Source organism: Cupressus sempervirens, chromosome 1, assembly GCF_028749045.1.
Source record: "Cupressus sempervirens isolate cs-2001-9-10 chromosome 1, ASM2874904v1, whole genome shotgun sequence".
NCBI classification, from domain to species: domain Eukaryota; kingdom Viridiplantae; phylum Streptophyta; class Pinopsida; order Cupressales; family Cupressaceae; genus Cupressus; species Cupressus sempervirens.
The window spans coordinates 682,715,889-682,736,685 of NC_143118.1; the positions used below are offsets into that span (position 1 = coordinate 682,715,889).

Consider the following 20,797-nt stretch of genomic DNA (forward strand, 5'->3'; position numbering starts at 1 on the left):
CTAATTCGAACACTATATATAATTCTAATACTAACCCTAACACTATATGTAACTCTAACTCTAATCCTAACCCTAATTCTAATCATCAGCCCAATCCTAATTCTAACCCTAACTCTAACTCTAAACCTAAATCTAACCCTAACTCCAACCCTAACCCTAAATCTGACCCTAACCCCAACTCTATCTCCAACTTTAACTCTAACTTGATCCCTAACTCTAACCTTAATTCTAACCCTAACCCTAGCCTCAATTCTAGCCCCAATTCTAACCCTAACACTAACACTAACACTAACACTAACACTAACACTAACACTAACACTAACACTAAAACTAACACTAATTATAACCCTAACCCTAATGCTGACCCTAACTCTAACCATAACCCTTATGCTAACCATAATCCTAACCCTAATTCTAACCCTACCTCTAACTCCAACTCTTGTTCTATTTCTAATTCTATCTCTAACTCTAGCTCATATCCTACCTCTAAATCTAACCCTAACCCTCACCCTAATTCTAACCCTAAATTTATTTGTAACCCTAATTCTAGCCCTAACCCTAATTTTTACACTTACCCTAACTCTAGTTCTAACTCAATCTGTAACCCTAATTCTAACCCTAACCCTAATTCTAACTCTAACTCTAATTTTAACTCTAATTCTACCCCTAATTTTAACCCAAACCTATATACCCCTAACTTTAACCCTAATTCTAACCCTAACCCCACTTCTAGCTCTAACCTTAACTATAACTCTAACCCTAACTATAACTCTGATCCTAACTCTAACCCTAACTATAACTCTAACTCTAATTCTTACCCTAACCCTAACCCTAACCTTAATTCTAACCCTAGCTCTAACTCTAATGCCAATTCTAATCCTAACCTTGATTCTTACCCTAAATCTAACTCTAAATCTAACTCTAACCCTAACTCCAACTCTAACTTTATCCCTAATTCTAACCCTAACTCTAACTTTGATTCTTTTTGTAACCCTAACCCCATTATTAACCGTAACCCTAACTTTGACTATAAACCTACCCCTAATCCTAACCCTAACACTATATATAACTCTAACTCTAACACTAACCTTAATTCTAATCCTAATCCTAGCCCTAACTCTTATCCTAACCCTAAATCTAATAAGGTAACTTTAACCCTAACCCTAATCTAACCCTGATCACAACTCTATCTCTAACTTTAACTCTAACTCTAACTTGAACCCTAACTCTAACTCTAATTCTAATTCTAACTCTTATACTAACACTAGCTGTAATTTTAACTCTTACTCTAATTGTAACCCTAACCCTAATGCTAATCCTAACCATAACCCTAACACTAACCCTAACCCTAACCCTAATGTTAACCCTAACCATAACCCTAACACTAACCATAACCCTAACTCTAATTCTAATCCTAACCTTAATTCTAACCCTAAATATAACCCTAACTCTAACTCTAACTCTAACTCCAACCCTTATTCTAACTCTAATTCTAACTCTATCTCTAACCCTAACCCTAACTCTTATTCTAACCCTAACACTAACCCTAACTATATTTGTAACCCTAATTCTAACCCTCACCCTAATTCTTACCCTTACCCTAACCCTAACTCTATCTCTAATCCTAACTATATTTCTAACCATAATTCCAACCCTAACCCTAATCCCAACTCTAAATCTAATTTTAAACCTAACCCTAATCTTAACTCTAACTCTAACACTGATTATAACTCTAACCATGACCCTAACTCTATCTCTAATTGTAAACCTAATCCTGACAAGAACCCTAACTCTAATTCAAACCCTATCCCTTACTCAAATTTTCATCCTAATGCTAACCCTAACTCTAACTCTAACCCTAACCCTAACCTTAACACTAACCCTAACCTTAATTCTAACCTTAACTCTAACCTTAACTTTAACTCTGACCCTAACCCTAACCTTAACACTGACCTTAACCATAAACATTAATTTGTCCCTAACTCTAACCCTTAATCTAGCTCTACCATAATTGGACTATAACCATAAACCCTAACCCTAACTTTAATCTTGGCTCAAAACTTTTTTCTAACCGTAACTCTAGAACCTTAACCCTTACTCAATCCTTAACCCTAAACCTAACCCTAAACCTAGCCCTATTATAACCCTAACCCTAACCATAACCATAAGTCTAACCCTAACCTTAACCATGAGCATAACTGTAACCCTAAACTTAACCATAAACATTACTCTATCCCTAACTCTAACCCTAAATCTAACTCTACCATAACTAGACTCTAACCCTAATCCTAACCCTAACTTTAATCGTAACTAAAACCCTAACCCTATTCCTAAATCTAACCTTAATCCTAACTCAAACCCTAACCCTATCCCTACAATAACCCTAAATCGAGCCCTATAATAACCCTAACCCTAACCATAACCATAACTCTAACCCTAACCTTAACCACATGAGCATAACTCTAACCCTTAACTCTAACCCTAAATCTAATTCTACCATAATTGGGCTCTAACCCTAACCCTTACTTTAATCCTAACTCAGACCCTAACCCTGACTCTAACCTTAACCCTAACTCAAACCCTAACCTTGAATCTAACCTTAACCCTGACACAAACCGTAACCCTAGCCTTACTATAAAACTAACCCTCACCATAACCATAACTCTAACCCTAATCTTAACTATGACCATAACTCTAACCCTAACCTTAACCATAAACATAACTCTAATCCAAAACTTAACCATAACCATAACTCTAACCTTAACCTTAACCACACCTCAAACCCTAACCCTAACTACAACCACCTTGATGCTAAGCTTAACCCTTATTCTATCCCTAAGGTTAACATTAACTATAATGGTAACTTTGTCACTAACCATATATCTATGTTTGACTATAACATTTTACATTACAATATACCAAAAAGAAAATTACTTTTTTTAAACCATAATCCTACCCCTAACTCTAACCCTGAATATAACCCTTACTACAAATCCAATTCTACCATAATTACTCTAATCCTAACCCTAATCCTTAGTTTAACCTTCAATAAAACCGTAACCTAACCCTAACTCTAACCTTAACCTTTACTTTAATCTAGATGAAAACCATAGCCCTAACCCTAACCCTAACCTTAACCTCGACTCATACCCTTACCCTAACCTTAACCCTAATGTAACTCTATATACAACCCTAACTCTAAATATTAACCTAACCTTAACCATCACCCTAAAACTAACCCTTTCTCGACCCCTTTCTCTAATTCCAACCATAAATCTTATTTTAACCCTAACCCTATTCCTAATTATAACCCTAATTTCAACTCTAACTCTAGCCCTTATTTGAGCTCCAATTCCAACTCTACCTCTAACTCAAACCCTAACTCTAATTCTAATCCTAACCCTAACTATATTTTTAACCTAAACCCTTATTCTTACACTTGCCCTTACCTTAACCCTAACCCTAACTCTAATTCTAACCGTAACTATATTTGTAACCCAAATTCTAACCCTAATCCTAACATTAACTCTAACTCTAATTCTAAACCTAACCCTAACTATAACCCTAACAAGATTTGTAATCCTAAAAATAATCCTAGCCCTAACCCTAATGTTAATCCTAGCTCTAATTGTAACTCTATTCCTAACTATAACTCTAACCCTATCCATAACTCAAACCCTAACAATAGCTCCAACCCTAACACTAACCCTAACCCTAACTATAACTCTACTATTCAATATAACATTTTACATAACACTATGCTTAAAAAAATCTGAATTAAAGTGATACAAATAAACACCATATATAGAATTTAAAAAAAATATTCAAGAATAATTCTATAGTAAGTTTACACTATTACATTTTTATAGTAAGTTTATACAATTGTATTTAAAAAGAAATAAATACTTCAACACTAACCTTAAAAAAATAGAAAAAATTTTAAAAATACTTTTCCTGTTGTGCCACAATTGCCACTAGCTTATATATACCTCTATATATATTACGCCAAGAGTAATCATTCTAGAGGTGCCTATTTTCATTTTCATAATCCCAACTGTGATTAAAATAACTTTGGGATTAAATAAAAATAGCCGCCTCGAGAATGATTACTCTCGGCATAATATATATAGAAGTATATATAAGCCAGTTTCATTTTTGAAGATAGAACACCATAGGTTCAGTATTCAAAGGCACTCTTAATTCAAAACTGGAAACTATGCTATTAGAACAAAATTTGAAACACAAAAGACATCATTCTAGACGAGGGTCTTATCAATTTGCATACCACAGTAAATATTTGAAACCTGAAATGCAGCATTCCATCATCTATAGTGTAGACGACGGTGTCATTATTTTACAAAACACAAAATGAAACTTTGAAACCTAAGTGACATGATTCATTGTTTCACATGGCAAAAACCTTCTTCCACATAGGCCTAGAGGAAATATCCTCCCACCATGCATTCACATGTTTTCTATCCCTGATCAGATATCCCTTATCAGTAGCATTAACTATATAATCAGTGAATGGAAGATGAGACAGATCAGCAAGGCTAAAAAAATCCCCTGCCAAGTATTTGCTCTTTGACAACCTCTCTTCATCCACATCCAACACTTCCCCCAACTTTTGGGCATTTTTCTCAATCAAGGCCTTGTCTTGAGGCACATCAATCCTTGGGGCAAATAGCAGAAGATAAACTAATGCAGTAGCATGAGGGCTATAGTACTGCCCTTCAACTTCAAGCCATTGTTCAACCAGTGCTCTCTCCTCTTGGGTCTTCCCCAACAAAGGAGTACCTTGTCCTACATATTTCTCAGCATAGTATCTTATGATAGCCCTTGATTGTACACATACACAATTCATATAAACTCAGATTTACACTACCAAATCAGATCTATATGTTTACAGTGATCATATCAATGGTAGATGCACTACCCAAAAAATTTTGCACATATACAAGTAGATGAATCACAAGAAAGCAATTATGTTAGCTACCAACATAAGTTTTGAATTAAAACATTCAGCATACTGCATGTTGGCTAAATCATAATAAAATGAAATATGCATAAATAAGTACATAATTAATATCTTCACCAAAGAGCATGAGACTTCCATCCTGGACTACTGGAACTTTTTAAAATGGCTGCATCACATATCATACAAATTTCAAATCAATAAGCTTAACCTGATAACTGTATAAATGGGTTATTATAAAACTAACAAAAGAAGAAAATTATATTATAAGAAACGATCCGCACTTGTAAAGCCAGGAACTCTGGATTTTTATGCTCCCCTTTAATTATATCAACAAGAACAATTTCGAACTCAATATCTTTCTCTATGAAACATGCAAGAACCCTTCTGCTACAGGCAGCTTAGGTAGGGCCAAGCAGCTTGATAACCATTTTGATTTTCTTCTCAAATGGAGAGATAATTATACCTTTTCCTATCAGAAAACCCAAGAGTTGCTATGCATTTGACAACATTTTCTAATTAAGGAGGTATTTATAGAAGAGAGGAGGTAAGATTTGGGGTCTATAATTTAGTTTTTTTTTTGTGTGAATAGAAATAAAAGAGAACAGGTTAGTCAATATATTTCCATTGTAAGGTAGGCTACGTCTGTTCATTAGCTCTATTGCTAGAATTATCATTGGAGACTAGGGAGGTATTTGTAAGGAATACGATTATCTAACTTGGTTTTTGTTTGTGTGGATGGAAAGAAAAGTAAATAAATTCATTCTAGGTGGGTCAATAGAGTTATAAATTTTAACATTTTAAACTAAAATTTCAAATTTAGTCTATTAATTTGGTCTTTTGATCATATAGATAAAATTTGGAAAAAGGCAATCACTTCACACAGCTTTTTCAATACTTATTATTTCAAGTTTTAAATAAATCAATAGATCTTTTTCTTTGTGAATTTTAAAATTTAGAATATTAATTTTAAACTAGTAGTCTAATATATTTTCATAACTTTTTCAATATATAGGAAATCATGTCTTTAAAGAGTTCAATGAAATAATTTTTAAATTGAATTATATAACTTAGAATATTAATTTTAACTCTCTCTTTTAGTTAAGTTTCAAAATTTTATCTATTAATTTGGTCATTGTTTCAAATATATAAAATTTGCCTCCTATTTCAAACCTTGGAGTGTAGGGGACAATGGTTGTTCATACTCCTGATCCTGTCCTTTATGAATTTGAGCACCGCAAGTGGCATCGATGATTGCTCAGCTAACCTTACGTCAGTCTCGCAACCTAGATGGCCATGATGAGTATCATGATAATGGGGAGAAGATTTAGAGGGTCATCTCTCTTGATGACTCCATGTTTGATGCTCCCACATTTTTGCATAGCAGTTTCTCCTCTCTTGGAGATGAGGATGACATGCAAGCTAGTTTACCATGAATTTCCTCTCATGGAATGTGCAGGGGCTGATATAACTCCCTAAAAAAATTCTATTCATGACACCAAACATCGGCTTGGTAATCTTGATGTACTTTCTCTTCAAGAAATTAAAGTTGTTGGATTTCTCGTTACCTCAGTTTATAAGGTTATTTGATCGGATAGTGTCATATTTGCTTCTCAACATGAGGTTGGTCGAGGTGGAGTTGTTACTCTTCTTTCCCCTCATTTACTTTCTTCTATTATTTCACATGGATTTGACCCTCTATAAAGCATGGTTTGGATTTTATTGTCATTTCAGAATCATTCTTTTGGTATTGTTAACACTTATGCCCCTAATGATGTTGTTGAGCGTTCACACCTATTGCACTGGTTGGTAGATCATTTGCCACATGCGAACTGATTTTTTTTGTGGGGAATTTAACATGTTTGAGTTGGCCACTAACAAGGAAGGGCTTTTTCCTTTTCAATTGGTAGCTAGTGAAATAGAGGCCTGGTTTTACATGCGAAAAAAGCTACTTTTAAATCCAAATGCTACTCACTGCCACCCAAACGGGGTTTGGCATACATGGTCCAATTTTTGAGCTGGGTCTAACAGAGTCTTAAAGAGACTTGACAAGGCTATGATTTCTACACAGTCCTTTTTTTCATTTTCTCACAACTATGCCCTACCTGTCACACCTCTTCCAGATGTAATACTATTAGATCATTCCCCCATTATCTTTTCTATAACTTAGTTTTATCTAAATACTTCTTTGTTGTCCCATCCATCGACTATTATGCACATTCTTCAAGTCTGGAATCTTGACACTTGACCCCACACCTAGGTTGTATGGATTCAATGGTGGAATGACAACATCCTCTATACTATGAGGTTTCTTTGCATTTATGGTGGTTAGTTGGCTAACTACTGTAGAAGATCTTAAGCTACAACTAAAGATTTGTGTATGGCCTTGGAAGTGCTCACCATGAATCCATTTGATATGGATCTCTAGGTTTGGCTTGCCAATCTTCAGCACTAGAAGTGAGTTTTAGACAATTATGTTGCTCGAGGAGCTCAGATCATGCCCATCTCCATTGGTTGGAGGTTGGAAATCAAGCTTCTAAATAAATTTTTTATGTTGTGCAGGTTCATCATTTTGCAATTGGCATCAAATGCATCTAAGAAGAACAAAAAGTTCTTACTGACCTACTATACTTTCTCTACACTTTAGTGTACCACTATGAGTAGGTTTTTATGGCTCAAGGGTCATCCGAGATGTGTCACCAAGCTTTAGAAGATTACCTTGCTATTACTCCTAATAGGCTTGCTCCTGAGAAATATGAATTTTGTGAGAAAAGTTTAATGCTTGCAAACCTCAAGGAAGTCGTTATTTCTATGGCTGAGGACAAAGCCCCTAGCCATGATGGTTTTCCTTATGAATTTTACAAAATCCTATGGGATGATATTGACCTTGATTTGTTTCAGGTGTATCACAAAGATTACAATTCTAATTCCCTAGGAAACAATATAAACAAGGGTAATATTAAGTTCATATCTAAAGCTGGTGATCTTGAGGAAATCTACAATTAGAGGCCCATCACTTTGTTGAATGTCTCCTACAAGATCATTGCCAAAGCCCTCTCTCTTAAAATTCAGCAGTTGCTCCCTTAAATTATTTTCCCTAAACAAAATAGTTTTGTCAAGTCCTGATATATTTTGGATAACATTATTGTTGTTTGGGAAGGTATGGAATGGGCTCGAAAATCCAAGAAGTAGGCTTTATTTCTAAAGATTGATTTTTCCAAAGCTTATGACTAGATCGAGTGGGATGGCCTTTCATCCTAGTCATGCTTCAAGCTCTGAGATTTGGTCTAGTCTTTTTGTAGTCTGTGCAGATTTTTTTTGGTGATACCTCTTCTTGCATCATCATTAATGGAAGGCAATCTAAAGCTTTTAGGCTCTTCAGATCTATTCATCAAGGTTTCCCTCTGACACCTTCACTCTATGTGTTAACGGTTGAGAGTTTTGGCTATCTTCTTGCCAATGCCATTTCTTGGGGTCTAGTGCATAGCATCTCTCTTCCTGATTCCTCCATGTAGCTCGTTAATGGGCATTTTATAGATGATTCCTTCTTTACTTTGGTGGAAAATGAAGACAATATTTCCAATGCCTTGCAATGTTTGGATACTTTTTGTCTTGCCTCTAGGTCTACCATTCAATGCCATAAAATCCTCTATTACAAACAATCTTTCTTGCTAGGCCCTTTATGGTTCTAGCGATATGGGTGGAAATGGGTACAACATGGAGAAATTTTTAAGTTTGTGGGCATTCCCTTTGCTTTTCAAGCCTACCTAGTGGAGTTGTGGAATGTTGTTCTTGCATGAATTGAGAAGAAGTTGGAATATTAGATCACTAAGCCACTCTCCCTTGCAGGCAAGTTTCAAATCTATTCTAAACTACTTGTTGCTATACATGTATACTATTCTTCCTATTGGGCCCCTTCTAAATCTTCTTACCTCAAGCTCGAGTGTCTCCTTCGGGACTTTCTACTATGCATCATGTCTTTCAGAGAGTTGTCAAGCATTATTGTTGTTTTCCCAAAGATTCTAGTGGACATGGGCTTATTTCTACTCACAAGTAGGGGATTTCCCTTTGTGCTAACTGGGTCATTTGGGTTCTCACTAAAGATGAGGCCTAGAAAATTTTACTATGACACTGCATTTCTTTAGGCTTTTTGGTTGACTAGCCTAATTGGAAGGGGATTGGCTTTCAAAACCTTCTTGCAACTCCTAAACCTGCTTCAATTCATGGCACTTTTGTTGTTCAGAGCATTTGGAAAGCCTTGGAATCCCTCAAAGCTTGGCTTCACTGGGCATGTAATGGATTCAAAGATGGCCTCTCAATAAAACAACAAAACCTTTAGTGATCTCCCTTGTTCGCTGCTCAAGCTATTACTTTAGCTAAGACACAAGGAGCTAGCACTCTGTGCTTGTTTCGAAGGGGTATCAAAGTTCCCAAGGACTTATTTTCCTAGGTTGCTATGAGCCTTCACTCATGGAAGGACTTGGAGGTGTAATTCAAGCTTATCCATTCAGATTGATAGATAGTTGATCTTCTAGTTTCTTTGATGCCTCCCAATTTGTTAAACAAGCTTGATATTTACTCATCTTACCCATGGAAGAAAGATTGGAAGTGGTATCCTACCACTCCTATGACTAGTTACAAGCCCAAGCTAGGGTATTGATGGCTGGTGCCCGATCTTTCGATGGTTGATACTCTTAATCAACACTGGCATTTGCATTCTTCTTATAAGACTTGGAGCAATAGATTTACCACTATTTGGCATTCCATTATGGAGTTGAATATTGATCACTTTTCCTAGTACCTCCTCTTCCAAGGCTTGCCTTTGTGCCCTCGAATCTAAGATCTAGGAGTCCCAGATCCTAGATGCCCCTTTTTTGGCCAGCTTGAGAGCTTCCAACATATTTTATGGTTTTGTAGAAGAGCCCAGAAGTATTGACTCTAGATTCATGATTATTTCAAGCCTAATCATCTAGAGGATTTCACTTGGCATATGGTTGTTCTAGGAGATCTACCTTGGCTTCCTTTTAGATATGACCAGATTTGTCATTCTTTTAGAATGAAGATTTTGTTTACTATTTGGAAGGACCACAATGTTGTTTTATTCTCTCACAACTTTCTTGATATTCATGTTTCTATATACTTTAAAATATGTATCTATTAATGTCATGATGCATACTTAAGTACAAACTGACAAAATTGCACTAGAGGTGGCTCACCTATGAGAGTTATTAGCTCACTAGGGAAATGTACCCTATGTGGTTTCCTGCATGCCTTTGAATGCTTTATCCAATGACTACACTCATCCTCACGGTTAGTAGAAACTTTGGAGTATATCTACACACTAATCACATATTTCCTAGTCTTAGCCCCATCATCACTCTCCTAGTGGTTTTGGTGGTCATTTCCACTCGGCCTAGCTTCCACAAAGGTTGGGCTGAGGTTGGTCCTCAGTGGCTCCTCCTATTGCCCCTAATACAAGTTGTTCATTTGCGCAATGTGACCCAAAACAGGCTTTCTGTTGTTTAGACTTAGCCATTTCTCTACCTAGAGAGGAGGGCAATAAATATGTTAATGCTACTGTTGATGAAAGTTGGACTCCCTCTAAGCCAACTATTGACCCAAAGGACTTTTGGGGTTTTGTGATAAAGAGCCACACTTGGTTGGCATTGGTCTTGCAGCTTGAGGACTTTTCTAGTTATTGCGTATTCTTTTTTTTTTATGAATAGTTGTTAATCTAGCCTTGCGTCATTTGAACTCCTGGTGTGATCTTATACTCTCAAGCCATTTTCTTTTGTGAATATGTATCTTTACTATTATAATTAATGGAAAAATTCTAAACACACATATACATGTAATTCGATAGTTTTTTAACAAACTTAAAAGAACTTCAAGTATTGATATAAAGTTCTATCACTATATACTTTTTTAATTTGTAAAAATTCACATCTTCAATGAATTCAATACGTGTTTTTAATTGATGCAGGAGCATCTTGCATCCAAAATAAAGGGGAGACATGTTAAATGTAAAATTAAAAAAAATTGAAAAAAAAAAATTGTGGAGAGAGAAAGTGACAAAAATTAGAGGAGAAATAATAAAAAATAAATTTAAAAGGGGGAAAAGGAGAAAAGAAACAAAAAGAGGATTTCTATTTTTGAGGTGCATAGGCAGCATAATAGAAAAAATAAAAAAATAAATGGTTGTCATTCCATTTATCAAGGTGTGTGGGTAGAATTCTAAAAAGTTATGAATATTGTAGAAAGTTGTGGAAGTTGTAGAAGGTTGTGGAGGAATTCTAGAAGGTTGTGGATAAGTCATGCATGGGGTGGTAAGTGCCTATTTAAGCAAGGCATATGAGCATTTCTAATCAAGGTCAAGGAAAAGCTTGAGAAGTGGAAGCTTGAGAAGTAGAAGCTAGAAGGCATGAAGACTTCAAAGTGTGAAAGCTCTAAAGGTATAGCTCTTAAAGTATAAATTCTTGGTGAAGCTCTTGGTGTGAAGACTTTTATTTGTGATTTATCTTATATTGAAGAATTTGTAAACTTCTTTTTGAAGAAGTCATATCTATCATATCATCTTGTGACTGTTGTAAGGATTTTCAAGTATAATAAAATTGTTTGTGGAGCATTTTTTAAAAATTTCTCTTGGTCTCCATATTGTTTCTTTCTTGATTGTGAGTGGGTAAGGGTGGTGTGGCCCTCCATCAAGTGGTATTAGAGTAGGAGTTCCTGAGTGTGTTAACAGATCGCCGAATGTGAGGAAGGTTTACACCAAGATTTGGAAAGAAGGTTGATCTTGTGGCTGAGTGATCTTTTAGATTGGTGGATTTGTTTGCTAAATTTTTGGAAGATGCCTCCAAGAAGATTGGACCCCAAGGAAAATGAAGACCTTAGTGAAGCGATGGAAGAAAGAATCTTAGGGAAGATAAGAGCAGAGGTCAAATCAGAGATTGCATTGATAAAGAGTGACATGATTGCTGAAATTGTGAGTGCTTTGGGTGGTGTACCTAGGCATGTTGGTAGTGAAGATAGATATGATGAAGTTGTCGAAGACTTTGAAGCTGCTAGTGAGGATAGAAGTGATCATGAGGAGAGACCTATTGGAATTAGGGTTAGTCAGTTTGCTCAACCTGGATCTTAGTTGAAGCTGAAGCATAAGATGGAGGTTTCTAATTTTTTAGGTACTTTGAATCCTAAAGACCAAATTGATTGGATTGGTGAATTAGAGGACTACTTTGAGCTTGAGGGTATTGAAGATTCACTAAGAGTAAGCTTGGCACAAACTAACTTGAAGGGACATGCTACTCTTTGGTGGAAAGAACTGCAAAGAGATAGAGAAGAGGAAGGTGAAATGAAGATCACTAGATGGAAATTGATGGTGACTAAGTTAAAGGCAAAGTTCATTCTGGTTGATTATGAGCTTGAATTGTTTAGGAGGTTGCAGAATTTGAAATAGAAGGATGTGACTGTGAAGGATTACACCGAGGAGTTCTACAAGTTGACTATTTTCTCTGGGCATAGAGAATTGTCAAAGGAGAAGGTAGCATGTTATATTAATGGTTTGAGATTAAATATTTAGGATGAGGTTGGTATGCTGAATATGTCCATAGTGGAGGATGCTTATCATTATGCTTTGAGAGCAGAGGAGAAGCTAAAGAGGAAGAATCAAGGTAGTTCCTGAGGGAAGTAGAAGCAGGATAGTTTGGTACAAGCTAAACTAAAAGTAGAAGGTGAACCAAAACCTATTCAACAAAGAAGAAGGACAAGTGGAGGTGTATTTAGAGGTAAATTTTTCAAGTGTGGTCAAGAAGGGCATAGATATTTTGAATGTTCTATTGGTAGGACAACTACTATTGTGAATGAGTTTGAAGTCCAGGAAAATCAGCCTGAGGAAGGAGAAAGTTTTTTGGCTCGGTGAGTACTAATGGGTAAGAAGACATTGGATTCTTGTCAGAGGACTAGTTTGTTCAAAACTTGTTGCAAGTCTGGTGGGAAAGTTTGCAAGGTGATTATAGATAGTGGTAGTATTGATAACCTTGTTGCATAGGAGATGGTTCAAAAACTTGGTTTGAAAAGATTGAGACATCCTTGTCCTTATAGGATTGGCTGGTTGCAAGGTGAGCATGCTTTAGAAGTGAGAGGGAAATCTCTTGTTGATTTTTAGATTGGGCAGTATAAGGATCAAGTATTGTGTGATATTGTGGATATGAATAGTTGTCACATGTTACTTGGTAAACCTTGGCAGTATGATTTCAGGGCTATGCATGATTGTGTTAGGAATGTGTTTACTATTAAGAAAGGTGGTAGGAAGTTTTCCTTGATTCCTTTGCAGAATGAAGCACTTGGTAGGAGAAACCTGAGTGTTGGCAGTCACGTTGAGTTGGTAGATTTTGAGAAGATTGAAAATTAGCATGGGAAGCAGACCTATAGAACACCTATGGTGGATGTAAAGGAGAAGAAGATAAACAAGGGAAAGAGTGTGCAAGTTGAAGATTTGGAGGACATATATGTGAAGAACCAATTTGGGATTTATGTGCTGGATCCTAAAAGATGTTCTTCTATCTATTACAACATCTTTTCAAACCTGGGGAGTCTGATGCAAGAGCATCTTGCATCCAAAGTAAAGGGGAGACATTTTGAATGTAAAATTTTAAAAAAAAATTTTAAAAATTAAAATTATGGAGGAGAGAGAAAGTGACGAAAATTAGAGGAGAAATAATAAAAAAATAAACAAAGGGGAAAAAGGAAAAAAGAAAGAAAAAAAGGATTTCTATTTTCGATGTGCATAGGTGGCAAAATAGAAAAAAAAAATTTTAAAAATGGTTGTCATTCCATTTATCGAGGTGTGTGGGTAGAATTCTAAAAAGTTATGAATATTGTAGAAAGTTGTGGAAGTTGTAGAAGGTTGTGGAGGAATTCTAGAAGGTTGTGGATACGTCATGCATGGGTTGGTAAGTGCCTATTTAAGCAAGGCATATGAGCATTTCTAATCAAGCTTAAGGAGAAGCTTGAGAAGTGGAAGCTTGAGAAATAGAAGCTAGAAGGTGTGAAGACTTCAAGGTGTGAAAGCTCTAAAGGTGTAGCTCTTAAAGTAGAAATTCTTGGTGAAGCTCTTGGTGTGAAGACTCTTATTTGGGATTTCTCTTATGTTGAAGAATTTGTAAACTTCTTTTTGAAGAAGTCATATCTATCATATCATCTTGTGGGTGTTGTAAGGATTTTCAAGTATAATAAAATTGCTTGTGGAGCATTTTTTTTAAAATTTCTCTTGGTCTCCATATTGTTGCTTTCTTGATTGTGAGTGGGTAAGGGTGGTGTGGCCCTCCATCATTAATAAATTTAAGAAATTAGAGTATAATTTGATTCTTTATCAGTATTAATTTAAATAAATTTAGTATATTATTTTGGCCTTTTATTCATATAGATTTAAACAAATAAAATAAATTCTATACATTTCCATGTTGTGGGGGCCATTTCATCAAAGAATTCGTCCAACTTAAGAATTTAGCTTGTTAATTGGTTTTTTTTTTGTATGGATGTAAGAGAAAACAAAACTTTTCCAATATGGTGTGGCCTATGTCTAACTTTTTTCACTAGATTTTTGAATTTAGTCTCTTAATTTTAGGTATTTAAATAAAGAAAATAAATGAGGGTCTATAAATTAAGAATTCATTAGAATTTTCACTAAATTTAAGAATCTAGAGAATTAATTTTTTATTTTGTTCATATGGATGTAAACTAAGAAAAATAAATCTATATATTTCCATTACTTTTCTCATGTGGTGGGAGCCATGCCTTCAAATAATTCAAATGATTCAACTCAATTTATGAATTTTGACTATTAATTTTGTTTGTATGAATGTAAACTAAGAAAACACATTAGTCTATACATTTCCATAACATTTCCTATATGGTGGGGGCAATGTTCTCATTGAATTTAAGAATGGAGTCATATTGATTCTTTATTTTCTTCAAATGGATGCAAACTACAAAAAAATGTCTATAAATTTTCATAAAGTTTTCAATGTGGTGGGGGCCATGTCTTCAAAGACATTAACAAAAATGTTTTCCCACTCAATTTAAGAATTTGGCTTATTAATTTTGTTTGTATTGATGTAAACTAATAAAACACATTAATCTATACATTTTCATAATATTTGTGATATACTGGGGGTAGTGTCTTCAAATATTTCAATACAAATGATCACTCAATTTAATAATCTAGCCCATTAGTTTTGTATTTTCTTCATATGGATGTAAATTAGGAATTAAAAAGTCTATAAATTTCTATATCTTTTTTGATCTGGTGGGGGCCATGTCTTCAAAGAATTCAACGATTTTTTTCCACCCAATTTAAGAATTTGACCTATTTAATTTTTTTCTATTGATGTAAACCAAGAAAACACATTTGTATATACATTTCCATAACATTTCTTATATGGTGGGGGCAATGTCTTCAAAGAATTTAATGTTTCCTTTGAATTCTATAAATTTTTTATAAAGGATTGATTGAAATGATGAATGTAGTGTCATTGGTTCACCATAAATACATATTGTGTTCAAGGGTTTAATTTTTTGTAGGCAAGGTTAAGATTTGGTCCATATATGTGGTCACTCAAGATCTTGTAGTTTTTATGTGGGCCAATCTCAAGCAATCTTGATGGAAGATTTGGTAAGCACCCAAATCTAGCCACATTTTTTAAAATCATGTTTATTATAAAATATGCACTCTTTTGATTTATATTTTTACCAAAATTTTTAGTTCATTTTTTAGTTTTGATTACCAAATACGGTTGTGGAACATTTCTTATGACACAATTTCATTCAGAAGAGTTGTAAAGGTTTTTGAGGCAATTTCCAACATGCTCATCAAACCAAATTGATCTAGCATAGAGAATATAACACTACAATGATTACAATGATTAAAAAGGGGGTATAAGTGGCCATTTCTTTTTTCTGAAATCAACAATATTTGAACTTTGACAAGAATTTGAAGATAGTTATGCTCAAAATTTTTAAATATGAAAAAAATTAGTAGTCCTTTGAATCCAGTTTCTAAAATACTAATGTTTTTCAAAATGGGTTAATTTTAGGTTCTCAAAATGGGGGGCCATAGAAAGTGGTACTATTTTTTCAGAAAAAATAAAATATAACATAATGTAAAGTGTGGACCCCCTAAAATTTAATTTTTCTTTTTGAAATTCTTTAATTGCTCTAGTCAAAATTTACCTAACACAATGTATTATATCCCTATTTTTTTAGGTAATTTGATAATGTGTATTTTTTTATTTAATGAATTTTGTAATTGGACACATCCCAAAAACCTAAAATATCTATGTGCTCTCCCTAGAAATGATTGAAAACTAATCTAAAATTAAAACTTTTCTTTTAAAGTATGTAGAATGGAGTCAAGTTTCTAAAAAATAAAGTTGTGAAATTTGATGAACAAGCTAAAATCTACACCCTAATTACTACATGTTGGTTTTTAAGCGAAAATAGACATACATTCAAAATAAATTATAGTTGAAAGGCTTAAAATAGTTTAAATTCAAAATAAATTATATGGTTAGATAGCTAACACAGAGATCTGAAATATCATGTAACCTGATTTTATTGATGCTCAACCATGACCAAACTTGAAGGAGAGCACATAAGAAAAATAAACCATTTTTGTATGCTTCCTGCAAAACACGTCTCAAATCAGTTTTGAGACTCCAAACCTTTGGGTTCGATCCCCAAGGAAAATCCAAGCCTTAGGCTTGGTAAATTCAAAGCTTTAAATAGCATGTGCATGCCATAGTGCACACATGATATTTAAAGAATTTTTAAATTTATGCTTACATACCATGCATTCACTATAGTGTGTGCACACTATGGTGTGCACACACTCTGTAAGCCTAGATTTCAATAGAGAGGGTAGAGAGAGGGAGAGAGTAGAAGATAGGAGAGAGGGAGAGAGAGAGAGAGAGAGAGAGAGAGAGAGAGAGAGAGAGAGAAGGGGATGGGAGAGGGTGCAATAGGGAGAGAGAAGGGGGGTAGGGGAAGGGGAGAGAGAGAGAGAGAGAGAGAGAGAGAGCGAGAGCAAGAGAGAGAGAGGGATGGGAGAGGCTGGGATAGGGTGGAGAGAGAGAGTAGGTATGGGAGAGAGAGAGAGTGTGTAATGATCCCAACTTTTAGCCTTCACGTTCTCCAAAATCTAAGTGGAGGATAAGAAAAATTAAAGTCATTCAATTAAAAATTAAAAGGTGACTTTGTATTAAAAGCTTTTAGGGTATGTATTAATTATTGGAAGGATGGAAGCCTCTCATGATTTAATTAATTATTGCTAGGGAGGAATTTCTAGGGTATGCATTAATTATTGGAAGGAGGAAGATTCTAGCTCTTGCAATTAATTAATATTTTAGTTCCTTCTCGAAGGACGAAGAAAAGGATAAATAGGGCTGAAAGTCTCATTGTCGAGCATGGGATTATTGTATCAGATGATTATAACTTGCATTTGATAAGAGCTTGGATGTGTGAATCACACTCTTTTTGGGCAATAGGGGACATTCATTCTCTATTGTAACATTCTAGACATCATTCCCTTGGGGTTTTGCCTTTGGAATTCTTTGGTATCGGCTTCATTATCAGGCAATTTAGTTGCATTTTCGGCTATAGGAAGATTTGGTATTTTGCTCATATCTTCTTCACTACTTGCCCGATGCTTATGCCATTTTGAGGGAATGATATTACGAAGGTAGTGGGCTGATTTAATGACAAAGTACTATAGTAGCAAGTTCGAAAGCATGAGCTGGAGTATTATGTCAATAATTCTGAAATAATTAGTGAGTTGATAAATTTGCCATGTATTTGGTTTTATGAATTTTGAAAATAACATTTTATTGGTAGCAGTTCATTACCACTTTGCATATTATTGTAGTTTCTTTCTTGTTTATGTTGTATGATACCGATTCCATGCACAAAAAACAACAAACAAATAAACGTTTGATTTCTGGAGTTATAAGGGGTTTAAAACATTAAATGGAGAAATAAGAGGTTGAATGCAAACTGTTTGACATAATTCCTTTTAGCAATTTGGTTTAGTTTTTGGGACATTCAAGGGTGCCCATTTCGGTGGTAATAACCCCAATAGGTTATAATTTCTTCAAACACAAAAAATCTCTATACTTCAGTTGTTTGACATTTCATCAAACACTTTGCAAGCAAGCTCTGATACCACTGTAATGGACACCCAGGAATGCCCAAAAGCTTAATCAACTGCTGAAATTATATTAATTCTAAAAATGCTACAATCAAGTACAAGGAGATGTATTCCAAAGGCCAAATTCTAAGGGAATGATGTCTAGAATGTTACAATAGAGAGTGAACGTCCCCTATTGCCAAAAAAGAGTGTGATTCACATATCCAAGCTCTTATCAAATGCAATTTATAATCATTTGATACAATAATCCCATGCTCAACAATGAGACTTTCAGCCCTATTTATCCTTTTCATCATCCTTCTGGAGGGAACTAAAATATTAATTAATTGCAAGAGCTAGAATCTTCCTCCTTCCAATAATTAATGCATACCCTAGAAATTCCTCCCTGGCAATAATTAATTAAATCACGAGAGGCGTCCATCCTTCCAATAATTAATACATACCCTAAAATCTTTTAATACAAAGTCACTTTTTAATTTTTAATAGAATGACTTTAATTTTTCTTATCCTCCACTTAGATTTTGGAGAACATGAAGGCTAAAAGATGGGATCATTACAAATCTGCCCTCCTTGAAATTGCTTGTCCTCAAGCAATTAACTAACATAATGGACTCCAACCTCCACTTGGATCCCAATATGTGATATCCAATTGGAAAAACCAATTGGAAACCTGCATCATCAAGACCAACCCCTATAGCTTAGCATTCAAAACTTGTGTTGATGAAGTCAGAATGTCACCATAAGGAAACTCCATAGAAGATCTATGAAATGTTTTCTTCCCTGTATCCATCCACATAATATAAATTGGACTAGAATGCATATTATCACCATTACGCACTGAAAAAGATGTAGCTTTAGGTGAACTATATGTACTCATGCTAATTGTATCAACAATAGGTGTTGCCGCATCGAAATGTATGGACATAGGAACAACATTAACTGCTGGAACAAAAAATTGAACTGAATTTGTAGTTGATGAAAACTCATAATCATCAACATATGTGGCTTCATTAGAAAATTCATCAACCACTGCTTTTATACCATTAAAATCATCATTGGATGGTTCAACTAACACAGAAGTGGCTGCTAGGTAAAAGCATAGATCTATGTCACCGTTTGTGATACAAAAACCTGTTTCAGTCAAATCTCATTTCTCTATCAAAACTCAATTTAAAAAAAAACTAAAAATACCCTTTTATAGATTTCAGATTCAATATCATCATTATATAAATTTTTGAGTGTTTTGATTAGTTATAATATGTTATAATCTAAAAATATTATAAGTCGATATTTCAACATTTCAGAAGATGCTCTCTCAAAAAATGAAAAAAATTAGTAAATCATGTCAAAAAAATAAAAAATATATATTTATCACTAGAGGAGAGAATCATCTTCATGAATATGTAATTTTTTTTCAAGAAGGTATAGATTTGATAGGGAAGTTTTGACGGGAGGAAAAAACTGTTGGATTCTGACAAGGTTGAACTTGAGTACTTATAACAAAGAAAATATGCATCAAAAATAATTATTTCTTTTTTTCTGCACTAGCTATACATGTCATCTATAAAATATTTTCAAATCATAACAAAAAAACATGATTTGCACATGCTTGTTTGACGGGAACTACATCCTATATTTTTTATAGTTAAAAAAGGGACTTAAAAATAAAATAAAATGAATAAATTCTTAGTCAAAAAAATAATAAAAATTATAGCCATAAAATTTATACAATTCTACACATTTCATCAGTTTACATCATCTCCATATTTTAAATGCAAATACCATTTTTTTTGTCATTAATGTTGAGCTATCACCTTCTGATATCACTTTTCTTTATAAAAGGTGATAGAGGTTTGTGCTTTTACCCTGCTTATATGACAGTATCCTCATGTTCTCCTAATCCCACTATTACTTCAGCAACATCTCTCGACAAAGCGTCGTATTTGGTCTCCTGAGTTTGCCCACATGTTTCTACTGATTCTGCTGAAACACCCATATCACCAACATCATAGATGGGTGGCTCTATACGTGTCTCGATCCCACCTAAGGAAGCAACTACCTCCTACACTGGAGCAACATACAAATCTTTAATATTGATGCCCATTTATCTAGCCATAGGTTGCAACATCATATCCATTCATCTATTATGCTCTTGTTGCATCCGTTGCGCCTCCTCTAATGAACTAAGTAACCTAAGCATTGCATTTTCTTGATCTGAATTGGTATACATTTTGTCAAACTCTTTTCCCTTTATCTCGCTGTTCCAAAGTCCACATAAGAACTCTAGAGGATGACAGGACTAATAGCTCTGATACCACTGTAATAACCCCAATAGGTTATAATTTCTTCAAACACCAAAAATCTCTATACTTGAGTTGTTTGACATTTTGTCAAACACATTGCAAGCAAGCTCTGATACCACTATAATGGACACCCAGGAATGCCCAAAAGCTGAATCAACTACTGAAATTACATTAATTCTAAAAATGCTCCAATCAAGTACAAAGAGATGTATTCCAAAGCCAAACCCTAAGGGAATGACGTCTAGAATGTTACAACAGAGAATGAACGTCCCCTATTACCATAAAGGAGTGTGATTCACACATCCAAGCTCTTATCAAATG

General features: G+C 34.6%; 1 pseudogene; it reads right to left on the reverse strand.

Annotated features, from left to right (window-relative positions):
* Nucleotides 1-4,405: 4,405 nt before the first annotated feature.
* On the reverse strand, nt 4,406-5,406 carry LOC149579749 (glutathione S-transferase F9-like; annotated as a pseudogene).
* Nucleotides 5,407-20,797: the final 15,391 nt, after the last annotated feature.